The sequence below is a fragment of the Mytilus edulis genome, chromosome 10 (genome assembly GCF_963676685.1).
Source record: "Mytilus edulis chromosome 10, xbMytEdul2.2, whole genome shotgun sequence".
Lineage (NCBI taxonomy): Eukaryota > Metazoa > Mollusca > Bivalvia > Mytilida > Mytilidae > Mytilus > Mytilus edulis.
Genome location: NC_092353.1, coordinates 31,695,923 through 31,705,951, shown reverse-complemented (window position 1 = coordinate 31,705,951; position 10,029 = coordinate 31,695,923). Strand labels below are relative to the sequence as shown.

At 32.7% G+C, this 10,029-nt stretch overlaps 1 long non-coding RNA gene across 1 annotated transcript; it reads right to left on the bottom strand.

Annotated features, from left to right (window-relative positions):
• Positions 1-2,594: 2,594 nt before the first annotated feature.
• On the bottom strand, positions 2,595-9,175 carry LOC139490897 (uncharacterized). Its single transcript, XR_011656434.1, has 4 exons — positions 8,946-9,175; positions 6,652-6,730; positions 5,000-5,101; positions 2,595-2,941 (listed from the first exon to the last, which is right to left on the bottom strand). It is a non-coding gene; the product is annotated as an uncharacterized lncRNA (long non-coding RNA).
• Between the last annotated feature and the right edge of the window lie 854 nt (positions 9,176-10,029).

Sequence of the window (10,029 nt, the reverse complement as noted above, 5' to 3'; positions counted from 1 at the left end):
AAAATTCCGTGCATCAGTTCCGTAATCACTTCCAATAAATATAGACGACAAGGGCTAGGCTGTACTTAAGAGGCTATGTTTATTCTTTAGTTTTCTATGTTGTGTCATGTGTACTATAGTTTGTCTGTTTGTCTTTTTCATTTTTAGCCCTGGCGTTGTCAGTTTATTTTAGATTTCTGAGTTTGACTGTCCCTTTTGGTATCTTTCGTCCCTCTTTTTTACTTTAATATGAAGAAAAACACTTTGTTATTTACTTTCTATAGCCAAACTTTATTGTTATCAACCATTGACACAAAAAAACATGTTAAAATAATACATCTGTTCATGGCCAAACTTTAGTCCGATATCGGTATATATGAAAAACGGACTATAACTTTAGAACTTTGATGCCGAAAAATTTTTGAGTAAGTTTAATTAATTAAAATTCAGTATGAGCGCAGCTTTGCCCCATGAAAATAATTCAATATAAGATGCATTGTGTTGCAACGGAAAAAGAAAGACATACACATATATATATATATATACGAATCAGAAGATTTTGACAAATTCTCGAAATTGAGGCCAATATTGGCCATTATAGCCCCTTCTCCTTTTAGAAAGTAAGGCTCTCTCAGCGTTTTAAATATTCAAAATTTAACTATCGAAAATGGATAAATATCATATTGCACACGATTTGATGGTAAAATCATTAACCGATTTCATACAAATGAAACACTGAGATTAAACGAACCACATGATGATTAAATAAAAACAATTCGATAGGTCAGTAATAGGATAAATCAGGTAAGAATTAAGGAAGTAATTATATGCCATCAATAATGAAAACAGTTTACACTATAAAAGTCATCTTGAACACTTTACTTGGTCTTCTAACTGGTAATTTCCTCTTTTTTTGTATTATAAGAAGAGTAAAAGAAACCGAAGGGACATTTCACAATTCTGACTAGCAAGACTACACTGGTAAAAATGCCACACATGTGAACATGCGTGACACATGCGTTTCACATGTGTGTCGCACGCATGTGAAAGAGACGTTTCATGCCACGCATGTGACACATGTGTGAAAAACGAATGTGATACGCATGATATACACATGTGATCATGCGTTTTACATGTGAATCACATGTGTAAGGAAAAACACCCGTGATACATGCGTGATTTCTGCATACAAAAGGCATAGTGCCTGTATTAAAAATTTTGCAAAATATGTGATACGCATGATATACACATGTGATCATGCGTTTCACATGTGAATCACATGTGTAAGGAAATACACCTGTGATACATGCGTGATTTCTGCATGTAAAAGGCATGGTGCCTGTATTAAATATTTTTCAAAATGTATTCGTATTTGTCCAATTACCATGATCGTTGACATGTATCGAAGTTCTAATGTGAATTAAATGGGTTATACATGGGTTTTCCATATATGTACACAGGCAAATTTTGTTAAGGTAAATTTCATGTGATATTCACCTGAAACAAGCTTATACATGAAACTCGCGTTCAATTAATGTGAATTGAGCTCAGCTAACATGAAATTCATGTTAAATTTTTCATGTGAAGCTAACCTGAATCAAGCATTCATATTAATTTTTTTTAAATGAAATGAAGGTGAATTGAGCACCAATCACACAAATTCACAGTATTTGAGCATATTTTAGATAAGTCAATGCTAATCTATATATCTAGTGCACATTCTATTTTGATATAAATAAATATTCTTCTTGGTCTTGACTATGTGTTCATACTTCAATTGTATTTTACTTTCTTGATCCTTATCAATACAAATCCAAACTCACAATATCTCCAATGCAAGAGATAAGATGTAATAAAACAAAGAAGGCAAGCAAATATCCAGGTTACCTTAAGTTCACTCCTAGAATTTTGTTGGTTACGTTCAAGTCGCAATATTTTTTTAAAAAGTGATGTAAGGATTGGTAATTCAATTAAAGCATATGTATGCACTGATGAATATTTCATTTTTAATATGTATATATATAAGTCATTTTGTGGTTATCAGTCATGAGACAATCCAATCCCATTGTGGAAATTGTCTTACTTGCAAAAGATGCCAATGCTTCTTTAAAAATTTTGAAGAAAAAAAGTAGTTTACCCTGCCACATATTCGTGTGCCTGTTTTAAGCCAGGGTTTCAGTGGTTGTCTTAAGTCTCATCCTAATAAAAAGCATATCTAAAAAAAATTGTGTTAATAGCAGCTCTTTGATTGGTATAGACTCTGGTTAATTAAGTAGATCATGACATTGTTTAGACAACTGTTTATTGTTGAGGACTGTATGTTAGCACCTTAATGCCTTTCATATGTTTTTGTTGTTGTGTAGCTGTCTGATTGATTTATACCTCATTTCGCATTATATTAATAAATTGAAATAGAAAGGTTCTGTTAAATGTATTTGATATGCCATATTGAATGCCTTACAGTTATTTACAACTGTTTCCTTCTTATTTCAAAACATATTTTGACAAACAACAAACATATCTGGCGTATACACTAAATTTAGTCCTGGTATCTATGATGAGTTTTTTTATACCATTAGAAAATTTCAAAGTTTGGCTTCACAATAATATAAAAGTTCTTGTTCTTTCAAATATTTATATAAAATTCAGTTTAAAACATGCATTATTCATTTTTAGACTATAAACAATAATTTGAATTTGAATTGTCATGATTGTATTATATTCTGAAAGTACTTGTGTTTGAAAAAATATACACAATATTTAATTCCATGTGTTTGAGATTTCTTGAATACATCACTCCCATATCATGTCTTTGTTTAAGAGTTCTCTCCTGCATGTATCTGCTGTAATTGCTATTTGTACCCACGGCTTCCTTCATACATTTGCACTTATCCTTCTAAGATGTTGCTTAGATAAAATCCTGTAATACATTATCAGCCATCAGACTCTTGGAATACAGTTGCTGTAATTAAAAAAAAAAATAACCATAAAATATTGGCTTACCAATCAAGCAAAAATGATAACATAAATTTGATAAGTAATGATTTACCAAACTTACATATATATATATATATATACATAAATATCGTGTGAACAACTGGAGTGGAGAAATAATAGTTGTTGTTTTTGCAACATGTATTTATCTTGGTTGTTTTTTTCGCTTTTATGTAAATCAGGCCCTTAATTTTCTCTTTGGAATTGTTTTACATCTGTCATTCCAGGACATAGCTTGCTTGATGCTGTACTGGTTTTGCTCATTGTTGAAAGTTGTACATACATGTAAAGTGATCTTTAGTTGCTAACATTCAGTCATTTTGACCTGATGAATAGTTGTCTCATTGGCAATGATACTACATATTTTCCTTTTTTTTTTAAATAATGAAAACTAACTCTATTCATGCATGTGACCAATTTAACCAGATACTCCGCAGGGCGCAGCTTTATACGACTGCAGAGGTCGAACCCTGAAGGTTGAGGCAAGTATGGACACAACATTCAAGCTGAATACAGCTCTGAATTTGGATTGTGATTAAATAGTTGACACATCATAGGTTTCTGACACAGAATAAATGTGGTCTAATGAACTTAATTTTTTTGCTTTTGAGCAATTTACTATGCTGTTGAATATTAATCCTCTCAAAAAAAAAATATTTGAAGAAATTTTCTTTTTAAATTCTGAAATCTAAAATGAGAAAAAAAAATTGACCCCCACCCCAATTTTATTTCCGCGTCCCCCTTTCTCTTATTCCAAAAATGATCTCAATTCAAAATTCTAATGGAGTTTGCAACAATAACTACTCATTTAAATACATCATAAAATATTAAAATATAAAATGTCATACAGTCATGGTTAGAATTAATAGTAACTTCTAAAAAAATAAATGGGGAATGTGTCCAAAAGGACACAGATGATGCCCCTGCTAGCATATAACGTTATAAAGGGACATAACTCAAGAACTGTAAAAGTGAAGATGCCAAAAATTGAACTTAAACTGAGTTTAGAGGTAATAAGCATTATATACACATTTCATTAAATTTAGTTGAGACAAACTTAAGTTAAGAGAACAGAAACTAAAAAATTCTTCAATTTTTCCACTTGTAAAGGGGCATAACCCTAGAATGGTAATCAGAGTGCTTGTAATCACTGAATGGTGAAGATTGCTTTAATTTATCAGTTGGTAGTTAAGTGAATATTGCATTGTATATTGTACATTTTATATAGCCTACAACGTGATACCAATATAAGAACGCAAACATTTTGCGGTCGTATAAAAACGGGGACCAAATTAAAAAAAAACTTAATACAGGGTTTGATTCAGCATATTAAAGAACCCCAAGAATTCAAGAATAAAATCCCATTGAAATTGGTCTAGAAATAAGCAACTTATACAAAGTATTAGAGAAGTATTGTTTTTGGCCCCTAATTCATAAACAGTTTGTGCCATAACCATTGATAACCCGCAAAATCAATCCCAACCTTTTTTTTTTGGTATGGAACCTTCAAGTCCTTGTGGTACAATTTCAGAAAGATCCATACACTTATACACAAGTAATTGTCTGGAACCTAGGAAAATACTTATTTTGACCCCTTTTGGGCTCCTTGTTCCTAAACTGTTGGGACCATAACCCCAAAATCAATCCCAATCTTCCTTGTGTGGGTTCAAACCTTGTATTTAAATTTCATAGAGATAGATATCCATTTACTTAAACTAAAGTTATTGTACGGAAACTATGTCCAGTGGCAAATATTTTATGTATTCAAGACAAGAACAACTTGTCAATTCATAATATACATTGTATAGGCCAGTCTGACTAGGTAGGTTTGTAATATTATAAATGCTGATTATTTGAACTTCTGAGTGTGTGTGTATGGAGCAGGAGGGGATCAGGGTAAGGATGCCTTGAAGCATACTTGACATTGGAAAGAGAGAAAAATAAGCAAGTGTACATGTACAATTATACTTGAGAACAGAGTGCATCAAATTATTTATATTTACTGAAATTCTGCAGATGAACATACTTTGATATGAGTTCTTTTTGCAGGACATTCACACCTACAACATGTACAGTACATGTTCACCAGTGGTTTTAATACTGTACTTTCCATTCTTTTGGTATCAAGCTAAAATTGTATAAAATCTAAATTATTTAATCAAGAAGTCCATGAAGTCCAGACAAAAACTAGATGTAGTATGAACATATTGAACTAATGCTCACTAATTTTCACCTTTACAGAACTATATGTACTTTTACTTTTGAGTGAATGCAAAGAACATGTAAGCAAACAACAGAAAGAAGATCAACAGCTTAGCTAATAAATATATGTACAGTATGAACTTTCTGGTTTTAATTTATCTATTCTGCTGTATACAGTTAAAAAATCATTCTAGGCATTAATTATTGTCAGATGTTTATTAGATCTTGTTTTGCTGTTTTAAGTTAATAGGCAAAAATGTTAAAATACACCATTTTGATATATAGGAAAGACTAAACTCATGAACATTAGAGCTGGTAGAAGTTTCTACAATTTTGATATTATTTGTCTCACTGGTAGTACACTACACTGTAAAAATCTTTTTGAGAAAGAGCAGGTGCGACTTTTTTAATTTGAATTTAATGCACTATGGAAGAACTGTATTCTCGGGCTTGTTGTCATTTGTGTTATAATCCGTACTTCAGGCAATTAACAAAAGAACAACTTTTCAATGTACATGTATCTTGCCAATGTGTGAATAAATTTACTGACAAAAAACACGTCTTGTGTGTGTTTTTGTTAGATGCATTTCTTTTTTGTTTATTGTATAGATCCGGTGAGTTAAGCCCTTTTCACATCAATATACATGTACCAGGTTAGGTGGGTTTGGCACCACAAACTGCTAGCTATATAGTCTAGCCCCCATCACATCCTTCAATTAGTATGTGCCTGTCCCATGTCAGAAGCCTGTAATTCAGTTTGAATTGTTTTACAAATTTTTCGTTTTCATTTAGGGTCTTTTTATATACCGGACTACTGTAAATTCAGAAATTATTGTGAGGTTTTTATTAGCATGATTATTGCTAAAAATGGGACAGAGTTTAGTTGTAAACGCAATAATTTAAACTCGCATTTTGAAATATTTTTTATGAATTTAACAGGATTTTTCTCAAAATCCTAAAAATTAAACTTGCATTTAAGTCTTAAATGATAAAATCAGAGGCAGATTTAGGTGGGGGCCAGGGCCCCCCATTTCTGGGAAAAATTTGGTTGATTATATAGGGAATCACTGAATCATGACCAGAGCGGGCCCCCTCTTAGGCAGTCAGTGGGCCCTCACTTATGAAAATTTCTGGATCTGCCACTGAAAATGGCAATGGTGGCAATAATAAATGCACACAATATTTCAGAATTTACAGTATATATGGTATAATGTATGGGCTTTGCTCATGGTTAAAGGATGTATGTTGACCTATAGTTGTTAACTTTGATGTCATTTGATCTCTGATGGAGAGTTGTCTTTTCTCATTAGTGTAAACAATATTTTTTTTTAAATAATTAGGTAATTTAAACATTACAATATAAGACACTTTTATTAGTATTAGGATTGGAAAACAAGTGAATTTTCACTTTTACAAATTCCTCTCTTTTCTTATTTGCAATCATACTACATTTTCTTATTTTTATATTTACATTACCTTTCATCTTCTTGAGCGGTCCACTTCCTCAGTACAACAAGAGGGTCCTAAAAGCATGATTTTGAGTTGGCTAAAAAACCTATAAGATATATTATGATACAATTAACAGGTTTCTTTGCAATTATCTGGCAAATCACTAAAAAAATTAAGCATATATAAGAGTAGTTAAATAAATGTATTCTCCAATAAATCTTAGGTCCGAGACCACAATCATTTCGTAGTGCATTTCTTTTAGAACATAAATGAAAATAAAAAAAATCCCACCTGCGCTTTCTCAAAGAAACTTTTCCAGTGTGTTGTACTACTTTTGGGACAAATTATATCAAAATTATAGAAAACTTCATCGGCTCTAACTCAAAATATGGACAATTTTATGTTTAGAGCGTCTTGAAATCTTTTGACAGCTTCCGAACTTGAAGTGCTAATTTTCAACCTTTTTCACCTGGACCAAATCACTACTTTCCTTTAAAATTCTGGACCCAAATTTTTTTACAGTGTAATTTTACCCCCCTACTTGCAATTTGAGGCATTAAACATGGAGAAATAAATTTGGAAGGGGTATAAAAATTAATGGCAAGTAACCCACTGTCAACACTAGGGACTTTATTCGTGAACAACGAAAATCAAGGGACGACAATTGTGGTCTCGGACCTAATACATTTCCCCTGTTGACAAGGCAAAACTAAGGAGGGAGCCGGAATATTGAATTGATTGGATCAACAAAGGTTCGATTTACTACAATGTTGTCATTAATAGAACAACACCATCTCCAATTCACTGTTTTACAGTGATTTTATCCAAATTTGAATCGAAGAGGCAACTTATTAACCTCCAATTTGTAAGTTTTCATTTGTATGAAGTCATATTTAGCCATGACGTCTTTGCGCGAAAATCATTCATAAAGTTTCACAGATTTTTTTTGTATGTCAATTTATACATTTTTTCAAACTCCATCGTATTATATCTTTTTGTTATGAATTAGAATCGGAATACCAGTACTGTAGTTGAAGAGTTGTCACCGTCAATTGTGGATTTGACGGTTGCAAATGCAGTTTTACTGGTGACAGTCACATTTTTTTTAAAATCTGGGTAGATAAGTTTTCATTTTTTAAAGTAGGGCAAGTTGGCAGACCTTTATAACATATATATAAAATTTTTAAAATCCCACCTGCGCTTTCTCAATGAAATTTTTACAGTGTGCTGTACTACTTTTGGGACAAATTATATCAAAATTATAGAAAACTTCATCGGCTCTAACTCAAAATATGGACAATTTTACATATAGGGCGTATTGAAATCTTTTGATAGCTTCCGAGGTGCCAATTTTTAACCTTTTTCAGCTGGACCAAACTCTACTTTTCTAAAAAAAATTAGGGACCAAAATTTTTTTACACTGTTTTTTACCCCCTTTCTTGCAATTTGAGGCATTAAACATGGAGAAATAAATTTGGAAGGGGTATAAAAATTAATGGCCAGTAACCCACTGTCAACACTAGGGACTATATTCGTGAATAACGGAAATCAAGGGACGACAATTGCGGTCTCGGACCTTATGCATCTTTATTGACAACATATACCATGTATACAGTAAAAAAAAGAATATGAACTCGTGATACACACAGAAACGTAAAGAAAAGAAATGAGCAGTGCCTTTTCCTATCATAAAAAAGTGCCTTGCCCTCCACTGGCACCCTGCCCCTTTTGATTTCTAGCTGGAGCACTGTATATTGATGTTGTATTCATTTAGATTTTTCCCAAGTAAGGTGAGTTGCCACTGTCATGACTGTTGGCAGGAGTATAATTAGGGATTGAAGTATGAGCATAAAAGCATAAAAGATTTATTTAAAGTCAGTTATACATATAACAATACAACATAATTAAGCTCTGTAGAGCTTTTATCCGACATGTAAGCTGAGCTGTCGGATAAAAGCTGAAGTTCAAATTATGGCATTGTAGCCCACATCTTATATTTTTTACACAATTTATATAGTTCTATGAAAGAAAAGCAGAAGTTTTAGAAGCCCACTCCAAATTTTAGGGGCAAATGGGCCCCTGCTAATTTCAAACCTGGATATTTAACTGGATTTGATCCAAAGTTGCATATAAAGTGGGGTGAGTTGGTAAGGTAGTTCCCACTTGGATTTTCAAGGGTTTAGGGGGGGGGGGGGGGGGGCTATGATGAAAATGTTATCCTGCATTGTCGTTACTCTTTTTTTTTTTGGGGGGGGGGGGTCCTGGCTTTTAGATTTTTACTAGTCTAACATCGTCCTAAAAATGTGCATGATTATATTTACCTTTCATTGGACAAGTACAAAAAAGTTATCCGGATACACTTTTGTTGCGATGACTTTTTAAAATGTATGTTTCGTTCCCCGGTTTCTTCCAGTTAATCGGTAGTGTAACCCATTTCAGTATATCTGTTTACAATAGCTTTTTGAACCATCTGTTTGAAAAACCAAAGTTCTTTGTATCAACTGTCTGACCATTTTCAAACATCAGCAGACGAGCGTCCTTTCGCGTCATATTATACAAAAACGACCACGGTGAAAAGATTTCCGGTTTTCCGTATTCGAGGATCCAAGCTTTCGTACATTTACGTATAATATCATATCATTTATGTAAGAGTTAACTTAGTCTGGAATCGAGAATGGGGAATTAAATAAGGACAACAAAAAAAAAAGAAAAAAGATAGTTAAAAAGCAAAAATATAGAATAAAGGATCATTATTCTCAGAGCATAATATGTCTCTGGAAGAATCATGAGAATAAAGAAAAACTAAATAAAGGATATTCAATCAATTATCTATTATTTATAACTCATTCACATTTTGTTCCATTCATAATTAAATAATTGTGCTGAGGGGGGCATGATGGTGAAGTTTGGAAAATTGACAAACGAGAATTACTCTAAATCAGAGAATAATTAAATGTAACTGTTAGACAGTTAGAGTGTCATAAATAAAATATCATGTACATATATTTTACAAAATGAGGTCACAGAAAACACAGATTTTTGTTATTACTAATAAGAGTCTGCAATTTGAGTATAACTGTCAGTGGCGGTTCCAGAGGGTGGGGGCAAAGGGGGGGGGGGGCGTAGAGGGGCATACGCCCCCTTTGCTTGGACATTTTTTTTTGTAAACTGATTAATCAGACAAGACTTCAAGACAAGACTTCGATAACTTTGCCATTTCCCGTGTATTTTTTTTCATGCGACAATTCTTTACATTAAATGATGTTTTTTGTTGGTATTTACTGATTATGTTAAAGTCGTGTGATTCGCTATAGTGGAGTTGACCAGTTCGCCATAAAAACGTCACTCAGTCATTTTGAAATCCAAATTACAGTAACACATGGATAGACTGAGGATGACAATCAT